This window comes from Haematobia irritans, chromosome 3 (assembly GCF_050003625.1).
Source record: "Haematobia irritans isolate KBUSLIRL chromosome 3, ASM5000362v1, whole genome shotgun sequence".
NCBI classification, from domain to species: Eukaryota; Metazoa; Arthropoda; class Insecta; order Diptera; family Muscidae; genus Haematobia; species Haematobia irritans.
In genome coordinates this window covers 207,091,853-207,118,157 of record NC_134399.1, presented here as the reverse complement: position 1 = coordinate 207,118,157, position 26,305 = coordinate 207,091,853, and the positions used below count along the sequence as shown (strand labels likewise).

Sequence of the window (26,305 nt, the reverse complement as noted above, 5' to 3'; positions counted from 1 at the left end):
GAGAAAATAACATTTTAGTGACAAACATGTTACATGGTCACCATACAAAAATAACATTTTGCTCTTGAAACATGTTTGAGGTGATCATATTCCTTCTCTGCGTGTATGTACCATTTAGTTTAGATCCTTCTAAAATTGCTAAGTAACGATCAATTCGCTCCGAACTTTCATATCCCTTGTTTTTGTCATCCATTAACTTCAAAAGATTCTCGTTGTTTTTTTTCTTCTAAAAATAGATTTACCACTTATTGAAGGTGTTGAAAATCATTGCCGACATGTGTAAAGAGACGTATGCCTTAGTGGCTGGTATTCAACGCATAATAATGCACTATGATAAAGAAATGCATACCATATTGGAAGGCATTAAGTTTTCATCATTATTCAGAATGCATTTGTATACAAACAAATAATTCTAAATTTTCCACTATAGAGATTATTTCGAAAATCTCTTCAAAATTCTTTGTCATTTGAGTTTGAGTATTATCGACGAGTTTTCTTAGTCCGCTTTTGATGTTCGATTATCTGGCGCCAATAATATTCTATAGTTTTGTACGCTTTAAAAAATCGAAAAAAAGACACATCAAATGCCAGAGCCCACCATTATTAATTGGAACAATTATTCAAATAATCTTGAAATGTCAGGTTTAAATCATTCCTCTCGCTTGTTAGTTATGCTAATATTGGCGCCGAATAATGTTGACGATGATAGTGCTGGATGCGTGGACTTGACAACTGCTCTGGCCTGTTGACAGAATGTCTCAACACCAATTTGTACAATGTAATAAACACATATGATGCATATAATGATGGAAATGGTATTGAAAGGAGTCAACATACACTGCATTGTGAAAGTATGTGTACACTTACGACTCAAAGATGTAGTTTCTTTAAATCTAACACATTTTAAGGACGGTACTTTAATATACAAAGAAAAATACCATATTTGAGATAAATTCTTGGAGTTTTATTTCAGAATTAAAACTAAGTTATAACTTTAATAATAACAACCACGACAACGCTTCCAGGGCCATACCAATTTTATAAACTTTTGCATAAACAAATCGAAAAGTGGCTATAGGGCCAGCCACACTGAAAAAAGCATCGCCGGTTCCAAAGAATTTGCCTTTACACTAATGATTTTGGTATTGATGTACTAACAAAGTCCTTGAAAAACGTGTTAACGTCAACTAAAACTTCGAAATTCAGACTCGTCTTCAAGTAGAAATTATGCTATGTTTGAAGAAAATAACGTCTTTAAAAAAGTGGACAAAAAAACTGCATCGAAAAGTTTATCGGCTTTTGGACAAAGAAAAAAAACTTTATATCAAAGAAATACATCTTCTGTACTAAGAAAAATTCGCATTTGGCATAAAATCTTTTGCCTCACAATTTTTTAGTGCACTTTCATAAGCGTAACAAATTTTATCTTTGAAATCTTGCAACGACGCTGCACTGTTGGCGTAGATCTTATCCTTCACATGGATAAGATCTTCTAGAGACTATACGATCCCAAAACATTCGCCGTAAAAAGAGCAATGGCAGTCTTGTTAAAAGTGAATGTGGTCCAGTTCAATACCACCCAACTGCAAACATTAAAAAATCATTAATCATCTCTCGATAGTGCACTCCATTCATCTAAAAAGTAAGGTTCATTGACCCCGTCGGACCATAAATCTTAGCCAAACAGTCACACATTAAGGAAGAAAAGGCTTCTCAACAATATCTCTTTGGTTTTCCGAGCAGCAAATGTGATGGCTTCAATCACGGGTTCATACCCAGCTTCGGCCGAATACCAGCAAATTTTTCAAAGTGCCACCGTGGTGCAATGGTTAGCATAGCCCATAGACCCCAAATCGGGTGGCGGGTTTATAAGGCGGATATATCTATATCTGTACCGATATACAATATATTCGAAACACCTATTTATAGTCCTAAAAACCTATAGATTTCAAATTTCAGGCAAATTGAATAAAACTTGGGAGATCGGTCTATATGGGGTCTATACCAAATTATGGAATGATGCACACCATTTTCTAAAATCCTATTTATGATCCTTTAACATTTTTAATAAAATTAAATTAGATAAAAACTACAGTTTCTAGATGTTCAGGAAGTAAAATCGGGAGATCGGCCTATATGCGGGCAAACCAAAGACCTATAATACCTCTAGATTTCCAATTTGAAGGAAATCGGTTATAAAATACATCGGCAGATAAGGGGGCTATACGAAAACAGGGACCGAGAGAGCACCTTTTTCGACACACCTATTTGTGGTCATAAAATAACTCGAGAGTTAAAATTTTAGGAAAATCCGATTGAAAATACGGTTTCTAGAAGCCCAATAAGTAAAATCGGGAGATCGGTCTATATGGGGGCTATACGTGAACATGGACCGATAGCACCATTTTCGGCACACCTATTTATGGTCATAAAATACCTCTAGATTTCAAATTTCGAAAATTGGGATAGAAAATACGGTTTCTATAAGCCCAGAAACTAAAATCGGGGATTCGGTCTATATGGGGGCTATACGAAAACATGGACCGATAGACGTCATTTTCGGCACACCTATTTTTGGTCTTAAAATACCTCTAGATTTCCAGTTTCAGGTAATAGAAAATACGGTTTCTAGAAGCCCAAGTAGTAACATCGGGAGATCGATCTATATGGGGGTTATATGAAAACATGGACCGAAAGGCACCATTTCGGCACACCTATTTATGGTCATAAAATACCTCTAGATTTCCAATTTAAAAAATTGGGATAGAAAATACGGTTGGATAGAAAATACGGTTTCTAGAAGCCCAAGGCCCCAAATCAGAGGGTCGGTTTATATGGGTGCTATATCAAAACCTGGGCCGATATAGTCCATGTTCGAACTTGACCTGCCTGCAAACAAAAAACGAATCTGTGCCAAATTGCAGGAGAATAGCGCCATTATTGAAAGCTGTAAGGTGATTACAACAGACAGGCATGGTTATATCGTCTTAGAATTTCTCCCTGATCAAGGGTATAAGAAGAAGGTCGACTGTTATTGACATAAACATAGAATGGGGCAAGACCAGGGTTGATAAAGTTGACCTTTTTGGGCTTTTTTTATGCTATTTGGGTAAAATAAGTACCGTGATACCCCGCAACAAATTTGGTACCTTTTAAGATCATAAAATAAACTTCATATTTTAATATATGATCTTCAGTTTTGGAAAGGAAAAACACTGTATTCCTCTGAATGGTCTTTGTATTTCAAGTACAGATCAAGGAGAGCCGACCCAATTTTTTATGTCGTTCAGACTGCATTGTCAAATTGAGGACTTTTTCCATAAAAATAGAATAGATCCATACTCATTGATATGACAAATATTCCCCGATTGGCCTTTAAAGGAAATTCATGAGAAATATGATATGTATACGTATACATTTCCCCTACAGTGTACAGTGCACTACAATGTTTATGAATGAATTTTTTTGTTTAGTTGTGTGGTCTTATCAGCTCATTTGCAGTTTCATGATTTATTTTCTGGTTCGCTAAATCATGAAACTAACATAGCAATGCTTATAATTTAGAGTAAAGCTATGAAAAAAGAGAACCATAACCATAGGCAAATATCATCGTTAAATATGCAGCTCTATAATAAGACGCGCACTGACCTATAATAACAAGCGCTTGAGGATAAAAACGTGCATATTTTAATGTGAAAAAGATAATTAGTTCGAAAAAAAATGGATTAAAACGAAAAATCTGATGACATAGACTTGTTGGCGACATTACCACAATTGGAGTAAATATAGAAAACTTCAATTTATTCTTATAGGGAAAATATTTATCTTTGCCTAAATTCATTATGAACATGAACAAATTTTTCTGTTTTTGTTAAGAAGTCTTGAACTGGATTTGGACTTTTCATATGAGAACCATTCACCTGCAGTACGAGGGTTGCCTTTTATTTGACGGGATTTGGCAACCCTACTGTTGAAATCTGTCAGCTGACAGCTCTATCGTAAAACTTGACATTTTTGAAATACCCTGAAATACAAAAAGTAAAAGTAAGTTTCCTTGGCTTCCATAAAATTCTTTAGAAATAAATATTTTGCAAAGAAATTCTATAGAAATAAAATTTTGCAAAGAAATTCTATAGAAATACATTTTTGAAAAAATTTATTTCTACAGAAATAAAATTTTGCAACGAAATTCTAAAGAAATAAAATTTTGCAAACTAATTCTATAGAAATAAAATTTTGCAAAGAAATTTAATAAAAATATCACTTTGCAACAAAATTCTATAGAAATAAAATTTTGCAAAAATTTTCTATAGAAATAAAATTTTGCAAAAATTTTCTACAGTATTAAAATTTACAAAAATGCTCTATAGAAACAAAATTTTTACAATAGTTTCTATAGAAATAAAATTTTGCAAAAATTTTTTATAGAAATAAAATTTTGACAAAATTTTCTATAAGAATAAAATTTTAGAGATAACTTTCTACAGAAATATTTTTTTTTCTATAGAGACACAATTTTGAGAATGTTTCCTTGGCTTTCATAAAATTCTTTAGAAATAAATATTTTGCAAAGAAATTCTATAGAAATAAAATTTTGCAAAGAAATTCTATAGAAATACATTTTTGAAAAAATTTATTTCTACAGAAATAAAATTTTGCAACGAAATTCTAAAGAAATAAAATTTTGCAAACTAATTCTATAGAAATAAAATTTTGCAAAGAAATTTAATAAAAATATCACTTTGCAACAAAATTCTATAGAAATAAAATTTTGCAAAAATTTTCTATAGAAATAAAATTTTGCAAAAATTTTCTACAGTATTAAAATTTACAAAAATGCTCTATAGAAACAAAATTTTTACAATATTTTCTATAGAAATAAAATTTTGCAAAAATTTTCTATAGAAATAAAATTTTGACAAAATTTTCTATAAGAATAAAATTTTAGAGATAATTTTCTACAGAAATAATTTTTTTTCTATAGAGACACAATTTTGACAATATTTTTAGCCCAATTCTGAATATTCCCTAGGGAATGTGTTCCCTGGGAATTCATTTTCCCCGGGAATAAAATCCTCCTATTCTAAACAGTAGGGGAAGGGAATAACATGGGAGGAATAATTTAGAGCATAATTTAGAGCATTTTAATAAATTTTTAATATTAAAATTTTGAATTGAAATTGTATTAAATTGATGTAAAAGTTGAGTTAAACACGAAAAAACGTCAAAAATATTTAGTGCCGTGTTTATGGTAGTAGCTGAGGAGAGGCGTATCAACGTAACAAGGTCTGGAGGATAGAAAGGAGAAAGCTACGCGATGCTACTAACCCATTTGAGTTGCCTGAAACGTTGTAACTACATACTTGTACATGAAGAGTTTGTTGCTTAGTTCATGGGATTTATAGGGTTAAAGTAGCAGCCCGATTTGATTCGGACTCACTTAGACCATTCAGTCCATTGGGATACAATATTATAGGGTAAATAATCCAGCCTTCAAATACCTGTTGGATGTATTAGCAGCCCACATTCCACCTCAACGCAAGCCTTTTGGATTATCTCCACTAGTAAGATTAGGTGCCACGCTTCTTTGTCGAATGTGGCTACCAAAAAGGGCGTAGGAAAAGATCGAGACATATCTGTGGCCCAGAGTAGCCTAAACATAGTTTATAAAGAAGTCATAAATATATTTAAAGAAGACCTATGCCCGAATATTTCATCAAAACGGAAGAAGAAAACTAGTAAATTTCTTCAGCTTTTTACGCCACGCGGGACACATGTTCGCATTATTGCTCCTTTAAGAAACAAGCACCTACATTAAAACAGGAAGGGATATTATATTTTAAATATAAAACCTTTATTTTCTATATAAAAGAATTTTTAAAATATGTACAGGGGCCAAATCACCGCATTCGTCATCGAGTTCTGTTTCGTATAGAGAAACATTTCGATCGCATAAAATTTTTGGATCACCGCATTCGATCGTAATTTATTTTGTATACTACTTTTTTTACATTGCTGTAAACATATGGTAATAAGAAATTGAAAGAGAGTAGAATTTCAAAATAATGTTTTGTTATCAAATTATGTTATTTCTGAGATATTTATATTGTTTTTGTGTGTTAAAATATATGTGTAAAAATATATTATGAATCCAAGTGTTTTTTCTCGTTTTCGGATTCAGACGATGAGTACAAAGTGGCAATTATAAGGAAAAATATTCGTGACAAAAGCAGTCCTTTAGCATTACCTGAAGTAGAGTAAGAGTAAATTGTGTTTTTAACATCCATAGATTTAAAAGACGTTTTCATATGTCAAAAGAAGCTTTTAAATATGTTCTTGAAAAAATAAGTTTTTTTGAAGCGGCTACTGAGCATTCCTTCCTTTGATCCGATTCCCTAAATGCAAGTAATATTATATTTTCTTAAATGTATTTTGCCAAAATGGAATAATAATTACATTTTCACAAACTTTTTTCTTTTTGTTTACCTTTTTTCTCCTCAAAAATCACTACATACTTCGTTTTCGATAGCATGCTACCTATCGTGCTCAACTTCGAGTAGAAACAATTCGATAACGACTGCGGTGATCCGCGTAAACTACATTACGAAGACGAAGTACTCGATTTCGACTGCGGTGATTTGGCCCCAGATCTGTGACCATGAGATGAGCATGCGGTAGTTAGATGCATCCCATCATCAATTTTAATTTAAGGTTTTTGACCGGCAATTACAGAGAAATGATGCATTTTGGTTACAACTTCCTTGATTTTTTCGGGGGAATTATTCCCAAAAATGGCATCGTTTTTCCCTTTTTATTGTCATTTGTAATACCAATTTTTCCCCAAGGGAAAAATTTCCCATTTTCGAAGTTGGTTTAGAATAAGGGAAAAGGGAATAAAGAAAAATTCCCCAGGGAGATTTTGTTTAGAATAGGGGAACAGGGAATAAGGAAAAATTCCCAGGGAGTTGTTATTGAGAATTGGGCTATTTCTATAGAAATAAAATTTTGATTAAAAAGTTTTCTAGAGATATACAATTTTGCAAAAATTGTCTATAGAAATAAATTTTTCACAAATTTTCTATAAAAATAAAATTTTTCACAAATTTTCTATAGAAATAAAATTTTGCAAAATTTTTGTATAGGAATAAAATTTTTACTAAATTTTTAATAGAAATAAATTTAACTTTCTATAGAAATAAAATTTTGAAAAAAATTTGAAAAAAATTTCTATAGAAATAAAATTTTGAAAACATTTTCTATAGAAATAAAATTTTATTTGTTGTTTTGATCTCAGTTAAAAAAACATTGCGTTGACTAAACTACAAGAATAGCTGAACCAACAGAGGAAAATAATGTTTGTCAAATTTATTTGGGCAAAGCCCTATAGACTGCAAGGTTTATTATAGTGGGCTTTTGCCGAAATAAATCTTTGTACAAACATTTCTCTTTTCCTTTGCCAATTTCAAATCATCGATTTGAGTGCAGTTGGCTGGGTTTATTTCGAGCGTGCTTCCTCTTACTTCATTCGTTTTGATTTGTTATTGTTGGGTTGTACTTCAATCATATTTGTTGTTTTGATCTCAGCTTAAAAACCATTGCGTGGACTAAACTACAAGAATAGCTTAACCAACAATAAAATGTTCTATAGAAACAAAATTTTGATAATATTTTCTATAGAAATACATTTTTTTTTTAATTTTCTATATATGGAAATAAAATTTTGACCAAATTTTCTATAGAAATAAACTTATGTTACAAACTTGTTTTTATTGTATTCGACCTGCATTTGATTTTTCCAGTTAGTGAATAATTATCAATAATTCATTAATTGAAAAAAGAAATTTTGAAAAAATTTTCTATAAAAATAAAATTTTGACAAAAGTATCTACAGAAATAAAATTGTGCAAAAATTTTCTATAGAAATAAAATTTTGCAAAAATTTTCTATAGAAATAAAATTTTGACAAAATTTTCTATAGAAATAAAACTGTGCAAAAATTTTCTATAGAAATAAAATTTTGCAAAAATTTTCTACAGAAATACAATTTTGAAAAAATGTTGTATAAAAATAAAATTTTGACAAAATTTTCTACAGAAATGAAATTGTGCAAAAATTTTCTATAAAGGGTGATACGGTCAAAATTTGGTCAAGGGAAAACGCGTGTAAATCGGTGAAATCGTTTATTTAAAAAATCAAATTAAATTTCTTTTCCAAGTTCAATTAGTATAAGATTCAGGAAAAATATTCAGTTAGGCTTTCGCTTTTCCAAATCCGAATTGCCGGCCTCACGCTTGACACCTGCCATTAGATTTTGTATAGCCACCTTGTCCACCTTCTTCGCCGCAGAAAGCCAGTTTGCCTTGAACTGCTGCTCGTCCTTAGCAGTTTTTTTTTGGTCTTCTTTAGGTTCCGCTTGACAATAGCCCAGTATTTCTCAATTGGGCGGAGCTCTGGCGTGTTGGGAGGGTTCTTGTCCTTGGGAACCACCTGCACGTTGTTGGCGGCGTACCACTCCATGGCCTTTTTACCGTAATGGCAAGATGCCAAATCCGGCCAAAACCGTACGGAACAACCGTGTTTCTTCAGGAAAGGCAGCAGACGTTTATTCAAACACTCTTTCACGTAAATGTCTTGGTTGACAGTCCCGGAAGCTATGAAAATGCTGCTTTTCAAGCCACAGGTACAGATGGCTTGCCAAACCAGATATTTCTTTGCGAACTTTGACAGTTTTATGTGCTTGAAAATATCTGCTACCTTTCCCTTCCTTTTGCCGTATAAAACTCCTGTCCCGGAAGCTGCTTGTAATCGGCTTTGACGTTGGTTTGGTTGTCCATTACCACGCAGTCAAACTTCGTCAGCATCGTCGTGTACAGCCTGCGGGATCGCGCTTTGGCGAGTTTGGCACGCTTTGCGTGCGAGTAGATCGGATTTTCGCGATGCGCGAGTAAAATTTTGATACGCCGCTCTTCTTGCTTGGACGGCATTTTGACAACTGAAGAGTGAATTCCAAAATCAAAATAGGAGCAACATTCTACACACACACACACCTTCAAAATGAGGTTTTTTAAATGCAAAATTGAAAGAAATACGTCAAGTTTATATTGACGAAATTTTGACCGTATCACCCTTTAGAAATAAAATTTTGCAAAAATTTTCTATAGAAATAAAATTTTGACAATATTTTCTATAGAGATACAATTTTAACAAAATTTTCTGGAGATATAAAATTTTGGAATTTAGTAAATCATTCTTCATTTGTGCATAATTTTCCACGTTTTTTAGTTCATTTAACTATCGTACTAAAAACTTATTATAGTAAAGGAGACCTTCTCCAAACATAATAATTCCATGAACTAAACTAAAGTTAAGTTGGGTTTAGTGAAATAGCGAGTTCTTACAAAGAAAATTGCCCTACAAAATCTTAAATTTTTTTGAAATCGCCCTAAAAAGAATATTTTTCTCAGCTAATTGAAGATTGCATTTCTTATAAGTATCCATTTTTGGTTTAAGAGTTTTTTTCAATCAATCAAGTATGTAACATATATGTACTAGAAACATATATCAATCATGTTAATGCCTAATATATCGACTAAGACACAAATAAGTACTCGTTTGTCATACCAAAGCGCTCATGTATCATAATCACATTTTACAGGTGTTTTCACTGATCATTGGCCTGTTCGTTCATTCATCGATCAAGCAGCATACAATTTATATCGATAATATCGAGTCTGGAATGCTTCAGTAAATTCCATTCATTCTTTTTCAAGCAAATTCAACAAAACATCATCTTGGTTAAAATTGCATTCCAATGCGATGATGCATACCATAATGGAAGATTTTTGATTTAAGACACAGCATCTTTTGCTTGTTTCATACCAAACCCAAATTTTGGGTGTTATACAATGGCAATACCTAAAATAACTCCGTAATTTGTATTTATGCTTCTTTTATGAATGTCACAAACTGAGGAATAAAGATAAAATTAACATAAAAAAGTGTACAAAGGAGTTTTGAATAACCTTAACCCTTTTAGGTAAAATGAGGCTTATATTCCTATGCCTGGGTAGAATTATGATCATTTTTAATTTTTGCCCTACATAAAAATTTACGTATATTAATAATCTTAAGCATATATGTATATAGTTGTGGGTTCAATAAAATATCAATTTCTAATTTTCAAACAAATCTAGCAAATACACTGAAAAAAAAGTTTATTTTCCGAGGAATTGAACTTTAGACCAACTAGGACAAACAAAATAATGGAATTTTCCAAAAAAAAAAAATATTTAAAAAGTGTACTGATCCATTCCTCGGATGTGGAATTCGCGAGTATTATTTAAAACTCCTTTACGTAAAGATTGAATTAGAAAACGTTAATAATTATTTTTTATAATTTTCCTTATTTTTTCTTAAATGAAATCTGAAATTCTGAAATATCATCACACTTGAAGAACTAATGCGAAACCAATGCTGCGGATGCCTATAAAGATGACTTGCGTCCTACGAAAAATACATTGCTTCTGAGCGAAAAAGAACATTATCATTGCGTTTTTGACTACGTTTTTTCGCTGGTCTTCTTTTTTCAGTCTTAAAGTATAAATTGTTTAGCCATGTCATTTGTTTCCTTCATGTAAACCCCTGTCATCAATGATCTAAATATGATATCGAATAAAAAAGCTTGGTCAAAATTTCATTTAAACTTCAAAAAATTCATTTGATTTGAAAAAAGTTTCATAAAAGAAATTTCAATTAAAATTAATTAGTTTAATTAATTTCGGGATTGAAACAAAAAATATTTTTTTTGTACACGAGTTTATAGGCTAAGGCTTTAACAGGTCGCTAGTATTAAATGCATATTATTTTTATATAGTACCAACCTTCAAATGATTCGTGTCAAAATTTGAAGTCTGTAAGTCAATTAGTTTGTGAGATAGAGCGTCTTTTGTGAAGCAACTTTTGTTATTGTGAAAAAAAATGAAAAAAAAGGAATTTCGTGTTTTGATAAAATACTGTTTTCTGAAGGGGAAAAATACGGTGGAAGCAAAAACTTGGCTTGATAATGAGTTTCCGGACTCAGCCCTAGGGAAATCAACAATAATTGATTGGTATGCAAAATTCAAGCGTGGTGAAATGAACACGGAGGACGGTGAACGCAGTGGACGCCCGAAAGAGGTGGTTACCGACGAAAACATCAAAAAAATCCACAAAATGATTTTGAATGACCGTAAAATGAAGTTGATCGAGATAGCAGAGGCCTTAAAGATATCAAAGGAACGTATTGGTCATATCATTCATCAATATTTGGATATGCGGAAGCTCTGTGCAAAATGGGTGCCGCGCGAGCTCACGTTTGACCAAAAACAACAACGTGTTGATGATTCTGAGCGGTGTTTGCAGCTGTTAACTCGTAATACACCCGAGTTTTTCCGTCGACATGTGGCAATGTATTAAACATGGCTCCATCACTACACTCCTGAGTCCAATCGACAGTCGGCTAAGTGGACAGCGACCGGTGAACCGTCTCCGAAGCGTGGAAAGACTCAAAAGTCCGCTGGCAAAGTAATGGCCTCTGTTTTTATACCCACCCCCATAGAATGGTGACGGGGTATAATAAGTTTGTCATTTCGTTTGTAACACATCGAAATATCGATTTCCGACTATATAAAGTATATATATTCTTGATCAGGGAGAAATTCTAAGACGATATAGTGATGTCCGTCTGTCTGGCTGTCTGTTGTAATCACGCTACAGTCTTCAATAATGAAGCAATCGTGCTGAAATTTTGCACAAACTCGTCTTTTGTCTGCAGGCAGGTCAAGTTCGAAGATGCGCTATATCGGTCCAGGTTTTGATATAGTCCCCATATAAACCGACCTCCCGATTTGGGGTCTTGGGCTTATTGAAATCGTAGTTTTTATCCAATTTGCCTGTAATTTTAAATCTTGAGGTATTTTATGACCATAAAGAGGTGTGCCAAAAATGGTGAGTATCGGTCCATGTTTTGGTATAGCCCCCATATAGATCGATCTCCTGATTTTACTTCTTGGGCTTATAGAAGCCGCAGTTTTTATTCAATTTACCTGAAATTGGAAATCGAGAGGTACTTTAGAACCGTAAAGAGGTGTGCCAAAAATTGTGAGCTCGGTCCATGTTTTGGTATGGTCCCCATATAAACCGACCTCCCGATTTGGGGTCTTGGGCTTATAGAAACCATAGTTTTTATCCAATTTGCCTGAAATTGAAAATCTAGAGGTACTTGAGGACCATCAAAAGGTGTGCCGAAAATGGTCCGTATCGTTCCATGTTTTGGTATAGCCCCCATATAGACCGATCTCCCGATTTTTCATCTTGGGTTTATAGAATCCGTAGTTTATATACAATTTGCCTGAAATTGGAAATTTATAGGTATTTTAGGACCATAAAGAGGTGTGCCACAAATGGTGAGTATCGGTCTATGTTTTGGTATAGCCCCCCATATAGACCGATATCCCGAATTTACTTCTTGGGCTTCTAGAATCCGAAGTTTTTATCCAATTTGCCTGAAATTGGAAATCTAGAGGTATTTTCGGGCCATAAAGAGGTGTGCCGAAAACGGTGAGTATCGGTACATATTTTAGTATAGCCCCAATAAGAACGATCACCAGATTTAACTCCTTGGGTTTTTAGAAACCGTAGTTTTTATCCGATTTGCCTGAAATTGTAAATATTCTGGTATTTTAGGCTCACAAAAACGTGTGTGGGATTAAGTTTTTATCGGTCCATTTGGTAATGCCTCTATATAGACCGACTTCACTTCTTGGTTCTTGAGGGTTTAGAAGGCGCACTGATCATGAAAATTGCTTGAAACTCAATGTAAAATTTCCAGATTTTACTTCTCGGGTGAAAATCTACAGATTAAAAGATTTCAAATCAAGACGCTATTTTATAATTTTCTTGCACACTTACAAGAGGTGTTAATGATTCCTCTAGAACTCAAACAAAAAATAGATTTATAAAATCCAGAATCTGATCTAGTCTTCTTAGGTAAAATCCTTATCACAATGGACTGAATAGTCTAAGTGAGCCTGAATCTTAATCGGGCTGCCACTTTAACCTAGGTAAAATCTTTACTTTTATCTTCGGGAAGTGTCCTCAAGCCCTCCTGAAATTTCAAAGCAAATCCTAATATTTGGTTCATGGTGGTGGGTATTTAAGATTCGGCCCGGAAGAACTTACTGCTTTATATACTTGTTTGGGATGCGCATGGAATAATTTTTATCGATTATCTTGAGAAGGGAAAAACCATCAACAGTGACTATTATATGGCGTTATTGGAGCGTTTGAAGTTCAAAATCGCGGCAAAACGGCCCCATATGAAGAAGAAAAAAGTGTCACAAGTCATTGAGAACGATGGCAAACATTCATGAATTGGGCTTCAAATTGCTTCCCCACCCACCGTATTCTCCAGATCTGGCCCCCAGCGACTTTTTCTTGTTCTCAGACCTCAGACCTCAGAAAAAATTTGGCTGCAATGAAGAGGTGATCGTCGAAACTGAGGCCTATTTTGAGGCAAAACCGAAGGAGTACTTCCAAAATGGTATCAAAAAATTGGAAGGTCGTTATAATCGTTGTATCGCTCTTGAAGGGAACTATGTTGAATAATAAAAACGAATTTTGACAAAAAATGTGTTTTTCTTTGTTAGACCGGGGACTTATCAGCCAACCTGTTACACACTATTAATATTTCTTTTTAGTAAATATGATAGTTGGTATAAGAAAATTTTTTATAAAAATCAACAAATGTCGTGAACAAAACAGTTTGACGAATTTCATATCAGAATTTTGATGTGTCATAATATCAAGGGTTAAGTGAAAAAGAAAAACCCAGAAAGAAATGAAACCGGTTTTAACAAACTCTACAAACTAAAAACACTTTATGGCGCATCGAAAAAGGTTTAAAGGGACTTTGTTTTCTTCTTATTTTTATCTCTCTGCTCCTAGCCGCGCATCAGGCCATGCCACACTAATTAAGGTAATTTATATGCATTAAGTGTTGTCACATGGTGTAATATATTCCATAAACGCATGTCATGTAAATTTACCCGTCGTAACTTTCAGAATTTATTTGTGATGTGGTGATGTCGGTGGTGGTGATACACCACCAACGCATATGCGAACAAATTTCTGATAGAACGCTACAAGCTAATAACATTGCAGTCGTATCGTCATCGACGTCAACATCAACAGCGGTAATGCCACAAATACAACGCCACCACCATTGATAAAACATCCGGTGAGCGGAGTATTGAATTTATTTTTATTTTAAATTTCACATGATCGTCAAACTAGTTTTGTTCTAATCTTTTCATTTTTTTTTTCATTTTCTAATTCACCTTTTATACTAAATTGAATTTGTTTTGCTCTGTTTTTTTTTTTTTTTTGGGTTTGTATTACAAGCAAAGTTAATTAGAATTAGATATGTTGTGGTTTTCTTTTTGTTACAATGCTAGTATTATTATTGGGAATTTTGCTCTGAATATTTATTGCATGTAGAATAATGTTACGGTTGTATACAAAGCGAAATAACAAACAGGTTTAAAATAAAAACAAAATATAAAAATCGAAATAACAAATAATACGTCACTAAACATTTCGATACAGGTGATTGAGTTAGATGATGGCTTGCACGAGGTACATAGGCATACCTATTATCAATTTTATAGCATTTACTATACCTTGACATTTTTTGTAATGCAAATAATTTTTCTTTGTGGAACAGACAATATAAGTTCAAAAAACGGAAAACATTTTTGATTTTGATTTTTTGAGAATAAAATACCAAATTGTTTAAACTGATCAATTTTTTGGATAAATATATCCACAATGTGATCAATAGCGGAATGTGTGGCCCAAAATAGCAATGCTAATTTTACTACCGGTGCTTCTTTATTAGTTTTTTTTTTTAATATGAATCACTCTGTCGTCTGACAGCTGTTTTGACAGTTTAAAGTGACGTCTCTACTCAGTGTACACAAAGAATATTTTTTGTCTTTAATCGCGAAATTAATTAATTTTTAATTGAAAAGTCTTCAATCACAGAAATGATAGTATCAACTAAAAAAATAATTGAAAGTCAATTAAAAAATACTATTAATTTTTGTTTCAATTAAAAAACTTGGGGAGTCGATTAAATTTTTAATCGAATATTTTTTATAACTCAATTAAGACTTTAATTGGACAAATTTTTGTGAAATTTTTTCTGTGTACTGTTTGGCAAATCATCATGAATCGGTTAACTCTAGAACAATGCTTCGAAATCGTGGAAATTTATTTTGAAAAACAGTGTTCAATTAAAAATTTTTATTACCTCAAAATTTTCTTCAGTGATAAGGCGCACGTTTGTTGAATGGACAAGCAATATGGCCATATTTGGAGCAAAGACAATCCACATGCAGTTCAAGAATTACCAATGCACCCCGATAAATGTACTGTTTGGTGCGGTCTGGGCTGGTGGAATCTCCGGCACGGTTTCCACAGTTGGTAGAATTCTACCACAAATGGTAGACTTTTTAATGTTTGGTAGATTGGTAGAATTCTTGATGTTTTGGTAGATTTTTCAAAATATTTCTCACCAACTAAATTTTACCAAATTTTCTATAGATATAAAATGTAGACAAACATTTTTATAGAAATAAAATTTAGACAAAAATTTTTATAGAAATAAAATTTTGACATAATTTTCTAAGAAATAAAATTTTGACAAACTTTTCTATAGAAATACAATTTTTAGAAAATTTTCTATAGAAATACAATTTTGACAAAATTTTCTATAGAAATAAAATTTTAAAAAAATTTTCTATAGAAATAAAATTTTGACAAAATTATCTATAGAAACAAAATTTTGAAAAAATTTTCTATAGAAATAAAATTTTGAGAAAATTTTCTATAGAAATAAAATTTTGAGAAAATTTTCTATAGAAATAAAATTTAAAAAAAAAATCTATAGAAATACAATTTTGAAAAAATTTTCTATGGAAATAAAATTTTGACAAATTTTTCTATAGAAATAAAATTTTGACAAAATTTTCTATAGAAATAAAATTTTGAGAAAATTTTCTATAGAAATAAAATTTTGAGAAAATTTTCTATAGAAATAAAATTTTTAGAAAATTTTCTATAGAAATAAAATTTTGAGAAAATTTTCTATAGAAATAAAATGTTGACAAAATTTTCTATAGAAATAAAATTTTGAGAACATTTTCTATAGAATAAAATTTTGAGAAAATGATCTATAGAAATAAAATTTTGTGAAAATAAAATGTAGACAAAATTTTCTATAAAAAAAATGAAAAAAAATTCTATAGAAATAAAATTTTGAGAAAATTTTCTATACAAATAAAATGTTGACAAAATTTTCTATAGAAATAAAATGTTGACAAAATTTTCTATAGAAACAAAATTTACAAAATTTTCTATAGAAATAAAATTTTGAGAACATTTTTTATAGAATAAAAGTTTGAGAAAACGATCTATAGAAATAAAATGTAGACAAAATTTTTTACAGAAAACAAAAATGACAAAATTTTCTACAGAAAAAAATTTTGAGAAATTTTTCTATAGAAATAAAATTTTGAAAAAATTTTCTATCTTGATTTATTTGTTTCTTATTCGATCTTTTTCAGTTTAAATAAAGAATTTTCAAAAAGAATATTAAAAATTTTCTATACAAATAAAATTTTGACAAAAAGTTTCTATAGAATAAAATTTTGAGAAAATGAGAAATAGAAACCACAAAAATTTGATCAAATAACATACTGCGAAAGATTTTCCTATTTGGTAGTTTTTTTTTGGTAAAATTTTCTTAAAGATTTGGTAGATTATTTTTGGCTAGAGTGATCATCGGTCCTTATTTCTTTAAATCATCGGTCCTTATTTCTTTAAAAATGAGGAAGGACTATGCGTTACCGTAAATGCAAATTATATAGAATTATGATCAATTAATTTTTCTTGCCCAAAACTTCTATATATGGATGTAAACGAAATATGGGGTTTCAACAGGATAGTGCCACTTGTCATACTGCGGGCGAAATAATGAACTTATTGAAAGCCCATTTCAACGACAGCATTATTTCGAGAAATGGACCGATGAATTGTCCTCCGCTTACGTGGGGAACCAAGATTCAACGTGTCGTTCCTGAAATACGCCCTCAAATGTTAAAAAGGTGGTCGAAAATTGGACCTCCAGAATGAACTTTATGCAAAATAGTCGAGGTGGTCATATGCTCGAAATTATATTTAAATGTTAAATTAAAAGAAACTATCTACCAAATAAAAATTTTTGTTTGGTCATTTCATAATTTGGTATGTGTCTTATTTAAGTTTTAAATCAGCAAGATCTTAGAAAAACACCCTTTATATATTGGGTCGTGGTGAAATTCAGAGTCAATCTAGCGATGGCCGTCCGTCTGCTGAAATTTATTGATGTAGTTCGGATGATATTGCAAATGGATCATATCGGACCACTTTTAGATGTATTCGACATATAAACCGACCCCACATTTGATTTCCGAAGCCTCTTGATTGGTAAAATTTCATCCGATCCGGTTGAAATTTCGTACGCGATAGTTAAAATTTCGCATGCATAAATTGGTCCATAAATATATGTATATAGCCCCCATATAAACCGATCCCTTGATTTGACTTGCGATGTCTCTTGGAAGAGCATATTTCATTCATATCAGTTGAAATTTTGTACTTGATGCTAGTATATGCTCTTTAACAAGTGTGTAAATCGGACCATATTTATATAGCCCCCATATAAACAGACCCTCCCAAATTTGACTTCTGAAGCCTCATCTCCCCCCACAGTTGAGATCGTTATAGTGATACTAAAGGGTGATTCTTTTGAGGTTAGGATTTTCATGCATTAGTATTTGACAGATCACGTGGGATTTCAGACATGGTGTCAAAGAGAAAGATGCTCAGTATGCTTTGACATTTCATCATGAATAGACTTACTAACGAGCCACAACGTCGAATTTTCAGTGAATGGGCCCTAGAAAAGTTGGCAGAAAATCCGCTTTTTTATCGACAAATTTTGTTCAGCGATGAGGCTCATTTCTGGTTGAATGGCTACGTAAATAAGCAAAATTGCCGCATTTGGAGTGAAGAGCAACCAGAAGCCGTTCAAGAACTGCCCATGCATCCCGAAAAATGCACTGTTTGGTGTGGTTTGTACGCTGGTGGAATCATTGGACCGTATTTTTTCAAAGATGCTGTTGGACGCAACGTTACGGTGAATGGCGATCGCTATCGTTCGATGCTAACAAACTTTTTGTTGCCAAAAATGGAAGAACTGAACTTGGTTGACATGTGGTTTCAACAAGATGGCGCTACATGCCACACAGCTCGCGATTCTATGGCCATTTTGAGGGAAAACTTCGGAGAACAATTCATCTCAAGAAATGGACCGGTAAGTTGGCCACCAAGATCATGCGATTTGACGCCTTTAGACTATTTTTTGTGGGGCTACGTCAAGTCTAAAGTCTACAGAAATAAGCCAGCAACTATTCCAGCTTTGGAAGACAACATTTCCGAAGAAATTCGGGCTATTCCGGCCGAAATGCTCGAAAAAGTTGCCCAAAATTGGACTTTCCGAATGGACCACCTAAGACGCAGCCGCGGTCAACATTTAAATGAAATTATCTTCAAAAAGTAAATGTCATGGACCAATCTAACGTTTCAAATAAAGAACCGATGAGATTTTGCAAATTTTATGCGTTTTTTTTAAAAAACAAGTTATCAAGCTCTTAACAAATCACCCTTTATAACGATGGGGATGTAATTGGACTTTGAAATGCTGTCAGGAAAGGTCAGTTGTGTCGCCTGTCACTGACAAAATATGCGCGTGGATTGTTTTTTTAAAGCAATTTTGGACGACAGAAAGATTTATGCGACGCTGCGGTTCACTCCGAACAACGAAAGTAACACATTTCAGTGGTATCAATACTTCAATCTATGGAAATTTCTAAATCATTTCATGACATTAGACGAAAGATGGATCGAAACAGGGAAGCAAGAGGGCGAAGACTGGCCTATCGATAAAACCATGGTTTGGGAATATTTCCACCGTCAATCAGATAATATTAAATTTGCTGTAACAGGTTGGCTGATAAGACCCCGGTCTGACACATAGATGGCGTCGCTAGTATTAAATGCATATTATTTTTATATAGTACCAACCTTCAAATGATTCGTGTCAAAAATGATTCGTCTGTAAGTCAATTAGTTTGTGAGATAGAGCATCGTTTGTGAAGCAACTTTTGTTATTGTGAAAAAAATGGAAAAAAAGAATTTCGTGTTTTGATAAAATACTGTTTTCTGAAGGGAAAAAATACGGTGCCAAAACTTGGCTTGATAATGAGTTTCCCGACTCTGCCCTAGGCAAATCAACAATAATTGATTGGTATGCAAAATTCAAGCGTGGTGAAATGAGCACGGAGGACGGTGAATGCAGTGGACGCCCGAAAGAGGTGGTTACCGACGAAAACATCAAAAAAATCCACAAAATGATTTTGAATGACCGTAAAATGAAGTTGATCGAGATAGCAGAGGCCTTAAAGATATCAAAGGAACGTGTTGGTCACATCATTCATCAATATTTGGATATGCGGAAGCTATGTGCAAAATTGGTGCCGCGCGAGCTCTCATTAGACCAAAAACAACAACGTGTTGATGATTCTGAGCGGTGTTTTCAGCTGTTAACTCGTAATACATCCGAGTTTTTCCGTCGATATGTGAAAATGGATGAAACATGGCTCCATCACTACACTCCTGAGCCCAATCGATAGTCGGCTGAATGGACAGCGACCGGTGAACCGTCTCCGAAGCGTGGGAAGACTCAAAAGTCCGCTGGAAAAGTAATGGCCTCTGTTTTTGGGGATGCGCATGGACTAATTTTTATCGATTTTCTTGAGAAGGGAAAAACCATCAACAGTAACTATTATATGGCGTTATTGGAGCGTTTGAAGGTCGAAATCGCGACAAAACGGCCCCATATGAAGAAGAAAAAAGTGTTGTTCCACCAAGACAACGCACCGTGCCACAAGTCATTGAGAACGATGGCAAAATTTCATGAATTGGGCTTCGAATTGCTTCCCCACCCACTGTGTTCTCCAGATCTGGCCCCAGCGACTTTTCTTGTTCTCAGACCTCAAAAGGATGCTCGCAGGGAAAAAATTTGGGTGCAATGAAGAGGTGATCGCCGAAACTGAGGCCTATTTTGAGGCAAAACCGAAGGAGTACTACCAAAATGGTATCAAAAAATTGGAAGGTCGTTACAATCGTTGTATCGCTCTTGAAGGGAACTATGTTGAGTAATAAAAACGAATTTTGACAAAAAATGTGTTTTTCTTTGTTAGGCCGGGGACTTATCAGCCAACCTGTTAGAACGTGTAAAAGCGAAGTAGAATTAGGTTGAGGTAAACCACGTTCCTGTTTACCATTGCAGCTTAACATTTATGTTACAAATATCAAAATTTCCCCACTTCCGTCATTAATTTTAGTTTAATATCTATTCCGTTGTCTTTTACACAGTCCATTATATGTACCATGATAGTATTCTTCACTCAAAAAAAGTGAATCGTATATTAGTTCAAGCAATTGTTATGTTTTGTTTTTTTTTTTTTGACTTTAATAATTTTTGTGTGAAAAAAAATATACACAAATAATTATTAAATAAAAATTCGTGTCACACCCAAAATAGTTCAGAATTCCTAAAATTTTTAAATTTTACCAATAATACTTCGTGGAGTTTTGCAATTGTGAACTTTAATTTTTTTCTTTAAACTTCGAAAATTTCTTTATCAAGTGGAAAAAAAAATAATTATACCTAATAAATATTTTTATTAAAGTCTTTATATATAAAAGGCCTCGATAATATGAGGTTGGTTTTATTTTTTGGTACATAAATATATTATATGCATTTTTCTTTGTGGATTTTTGGAATTTTTTATTTCCCGAAAAAAATCTGGCAACCGTGCTTATAGGATGTGATCTACATCGACTACCTGGATCGCAAAGTTGAAATATGATACAATCTTCACACATTTAAATTGGTCGAATTGGGTAGCGAACTTAGGATAACAGTTCGTTCTCTTGATTTCGTACCGCGTAATTTCTTTTTATTTTAAAACTCGCTCACTGGGCCGAAATATCAGTGAGGAGGTAATCGCCAACGTGGAGCACTATTTTGTAGGCCTCAAGAAAACGTATGTTTTCAAATTGGTTAGCCAAATTGGAGCAATACTGGGCCAAGTTTATAGAGTTCCAATCGCCACTCTTCCAAAATGTTAGCTCGTAAGCATTCTTGAAACTGGTGATTATATTTTTACTCACGTACGCATCCCTATTCCCAACTTAGCAGGTGATTTTTAAACTCTTGTTGTTATTATACGTACTCTGTGTGTTTTATATATGTTAGTAGTAGACATTTAGTAGTAATAATTGAATGAACGAATGCTTTAAAGGTCGTTCAATTTTAAAATTCATAACAAAACACTGCCATTCAACGATCATATAGACATACCAAAATAATTCCCTAGGAGTAACAAGGGAATTTTTATAAAATATATAAACACACGCTAATATAATTCACTAAAAATTAAAAAACAAAAAACACTAAGCCGGAAGACAAAAAAAATTAATTGTTATACTATTTCAACAATCATTTTTATATGATAACTATTTGAACACTATCTCAAATAAATATTTTTTCAATGTATGGAATTTGTTTTAAAATTCACGGCGTATTTATTCACCTGTTTTTTTGTTTTTATTTCGGATATTTTTGTTTGTTTTCTTGTTTTTTTTTTTGCGTACACTCTTTACCACTAATTTCTCCGTTGTTTAGTCGATTTTGTTTTTTTTTTTAATCACGACATTTAAATCTCAATGAATATTAGTTTTTCTTTTTTATACAATTTCACACGCTTAGTTATTACTGTCTGAGACGAATAGTCGTCATTCGTATTTTGCTACTTTACGGTTTCAAGTTTTATTCACAACTGTTGGGAGTATAACATAGTGAAGCTACTTTTTATAAAACCTCATACACAAACGCACAAATGAATTCCAATCTCATTCTGATAATAAACTCTCTTCATTATTCTCTTCCCATATGGGTATACTTCATTGATCTGTTTTAACAAAAACTCATTGAGAGGGAAATAACCGTTAAAATGCATTTAAATTTTTGGTTAACATCATTATACTATACGTAGTGGCTCTCACGTTACTCTTTATCTCTCAAATTAACTCACCTGTGTTGTCAGGTATGGAAAAATACACCCACTATAAATTAACAATGGTAGATAGTAAGAATGTTTGTAATGCAAATAACTACTAGAAAAATAGTACACAGTAAAAAAAATTGGAAGTTGTTTTTATGCCCTACAAATATATCTTAATATCATGTACTTATATGTGGAACAGATTATTGTAAGTTGTGGGTATTGCATATGATTGCAATACCCACAGGGAAACGAAAACCCCTCTATTAAAAAAAATGTAAACCTACTTCCACCTTCCATGAACTGTAACGAAATTTGTTTTGAATATGGACAAAGTTTATTTGGCAAAAATGCTCAGCTTCATGTCGTGAGCCGATTTAGCGTCTCCGACACATTTTTGTATACCCAAAAAATGTTTCCTTGGATACAAAGATGTTGATATTGATTCATACGGCTTATTTGAAATAAAGACATTTTTACGCACAAATACTCTAATTTAAATATGCAAATTAATATCTACATGTGTTCTTTGGGAAGATTCTTGATTTGGTTTTTGTAGGAGATCCTTATAATTTTGATTTGTCCAGATGTGATCCTGTTTCTTATTCTGAGGATAGGTATCACCCTGCTTTCTCTCTTTGCCTCTTGGATGTTGCTCATGAGTCTCAAATGGTTGCTGCTCGGGATGAGGTATTTTCACTATGTTTTAAGAAGACGAATTTCGATTTCTTTGGTGTGGGTAATAATAGGGGGATAGCAAAATTGAGTGCTATTCCCAAGGTTTTTGAAAAGATGGTGACTGATGTTTTGTCGCATGGCATTTCTTCGATACTGGATCCCTGCCAGCATGGTTTTCGTAAGGGCCTATCGACTACTACGAACTTGGTGGAATTTACTTCTCATATTATTAATCAGTTTGTTGTTGGGAATCAGACTCATGTTATTTATACGGATTTTAGTAAGGCTTTTGACCGGGTGAATCATAAGCTCTTGTTGTATAAGCTGGATAGTTTTGGATTGGCCAGTACACTTTTGGCTTGTATTTCGTCGTATCTTGATTGCCGTACGCAGATTGTGTCTTTTGGTGATTCCTATTCAAGGTGCTTTGATGTCCCATCGGGTGTGCCTCAGGGTAGTCATTTGGGGTTTGTCTTATTTTTGTTATTTATAAACGATTTACCTCAGTTAACTCTAGGATTTTGATGTATGCTGATGACGTTAAGTTATTCTCCTCGTTTGATAATTCTGGTCAGGTGCATTTATTACAAGGTGATTTGGATAGGTTTGATGATTGGTGTAGGGTAAATCTGATGGATTTGAACTTAAGGAAAAGCAAGTTTATGCGATTATTTAGGTCTAGGCCTATTGATGTTAATTTTAATGGTCATATTGATTCGATGGTGAGTAAGGCGTATGGGGTTCTAGGATTCATAAGGCGTTGGGCGAAGGAGTTTCGGACCCTTATGTTACAAAGAGGATTTTTACTGCCCTTGTTAGACCCATTCTAGAGTATGGTTCTATCGTGTGGGATCCCCAGTATGAAGTTTACATTGATAGGATAGAATCGGTTCAGAAGCAGTTCTTGTTGTTCGCTTTGAGACATCTTCATTGAAACAGTGATTTTGTTCTTCCTTCATACACTTCTAGATTGAGGCTGATTAATTTGCCTACTCTTAGGATGTATAGGTTAGTTAGTGGGGATATTCCATGCTCGGAATTGATATCTAGGATTAGGATAAATGTTCCTTTTAGGGTATCTAGGAATTACTAGTTTCTTTACATTGATTTTCAACGTTCGAATTATGCTTCTGTGGAGCCTATTCGTAGGATATGCATTATTTTTAATTCAATATATCATCTAGTTGACATTAACCTTAGTATTGATATGATGAAGTCTAGAATTTTAGCATATTTGGATAACTAATACATTAGTTTTATTGAATAACCTAATATTTGATCTTGTGTTTTAATATATCCGACTGATGAGTCCTTCTCTGTAGCTGGTCAAATCCCTCTGCCTCCACCCCGCCATGATCCAGATCATGGTGTGTACGCTGTCCCTACGTCATGGGGACGAGGCCCCATGAAGGGACGGGAAAGTGGGCGATGGGACCGGTCGTACGCACAAATATTCCAATTTAAATATGCAAATTAATAGCTGCATGTGTTCTGCGTTGATAGAACCTATTTTATTTTCAAAATTGGTTTATAAATGTAGATTTTACAGCGGAAATACGAAATTCACATACAGTTAGAAAAGAAAAAAGTTGTACACCAATATGAAATATATTGTGAAACTATATTGAAAATATGAAGTATGTAAATATATATTTGTTATAACTTAAATTGAAGCTTGATACCCGAGCTTTAAATTAAGTTATAACAAATATAAATGTACTTCATATTTTTCATATCCTTCCACAATTTATTTCAAATTTGTGTACAACCTTTTTAATGCTCACTGTATATGTTACATTCGTCGACAAAGGGTTAAAATCCTTTTATGAGATTTAATGTTTTTGATATATCGCTTTTAATTTTTTACTACATTGATTACAGGTCACGGGTCCAAGATTCCCCGTCTCGCGACGGCCACTCTACACCTATGTCGATATTGTTACGACTTTGCTATAAGAAGGAGGCCCCTTGTCACTGAGCTATACATAGAATAGGGCAGCACTCATTTAGAAGAAAAGTTCAGCACCAATACCCAAAGAAATTTGTTAGTAGAAACAGGAGAAGTCTGCTAAAACAGCAAAAAGTCTGCTGAAAAAGGGAAAGCATTCACTGTTTGCTAAAATAGCAAACATTATCATTGTGCGTGTAATCACGCACGAAAATGTCGTGACTCACGAATAATTTTATGAGTAATTTATCTTAGCGACGTGTCTGAAACCATGAGCATGATTAAAATCGAGAGCGTTATTAAACTCTTATCATCCCAGGTGTCACTAAGATTGTAAATGAATTCAATTCGTAAGCGTTTTATGTCCGTGGGCGGGATTATTTTCGCGAGCTTATTTTTCCGGAATTCGTTATTCACGCAAACTTACGAAGAAATTATTTTCGCGACTCATGCTTAAGCACGACATTTGGTTTGTAAATCACGCTCACGCACACTCACGTCGTTGTCATCAGCGTGAGTCACAAACGAAAGTTTTCTTGAGTCACGACAATTTTGTGTCATGTGCACACCTCTAATATAGGTTAGGTGTATCAGGCTCACTTAGACTATTCAGTCCATTGTGATACCACATTGGTGAACTTCTCTCTTATCACTGAGTGCTGCCCGATTCTATGTTAAGCTCAATGAAAAGAGACCTCCTTTTTATAGCCGAGTCCGAACGGCGTTCCACATTGCAGTGAAACCACTTAGAGAAGCTTTGTAACCCTCAGAAATGTCACCAGCATTACAGAGGTAGAATAATCCACCGCTGAAAAACTTTTGGTGTTCGGTCGAAGCAGGAATCGAACCCACGACCTTGTGTATGCAAGGCGGGCATGCTAACCATTGCACCACGGTGGCTCTAATATATATGTGAGCTATATATAAATCTGAACCGATTGTAACCAAATTTAACACACTTGCAAATAGTATCAGTTGTATTCTTTGTGAGAAATTTGATTCAAATCAGGGTAAAACTCTGGCTTCTGGGCCGTAATAGTGCTTATGAGGCGAAATATTTAATTCTAAACTGATTTCTTCCAATATGTACATAATTGTGCAAAATTTTAAGTGGATTGCTCTAAAATTGCGACATACATAGATATTGATTACAAAAATGTTTTCACAGACAAACTGGTGCAGGGTATAAATATTAACGGTAATTCCTATGAGCTCTTCTTACATTATATACAACATATGTTTCAAATTTTAAACATATAAGTGCATTTTTGTAATTTTTTGCCTCTGAAACCAGTCGTTCGCCCTATAGTGCGTTGGTTAAATTGGATTTTAGCTACATAGATTATTTGCTAAGCAGAGCTTCGACTGTATTAACAAAGCTATACATGTAAAAATATATGTATTTCAG

At 33.3% G+C, this 26,305-nt stretch overlaps 1 protein-coding gene across 5 annotated transcripts in view; it reads right to left on the bottom strand.

Annotated features, from left to right (window-relative positions):
* Window positions 1-22,065, bottom strand: part of Pvf1 (PDGF- and VEGF-related factor 1) — a 93,486-nt gene extending 71,421 nt beyond the window's left edge. For 2 of the 5 annotated variants that reach the window (XR_012720898.1, XM_075302389.1), the window contains exon 1: window positions 21,801-22,065. The gene's annotated coding sequence lies outside the window, so the exon portion shown is untranslated. The remainder of the gene's footprint in view (window positions 1-21,800) is intronic. The other 3 variants (XM_075302386.1, XM_075302387.1, XM_075302388.1) reach the window with 3 other exon arrangements.
* Window positions 22,066-26,305: the final 4,240 nt, after the last annotated feature.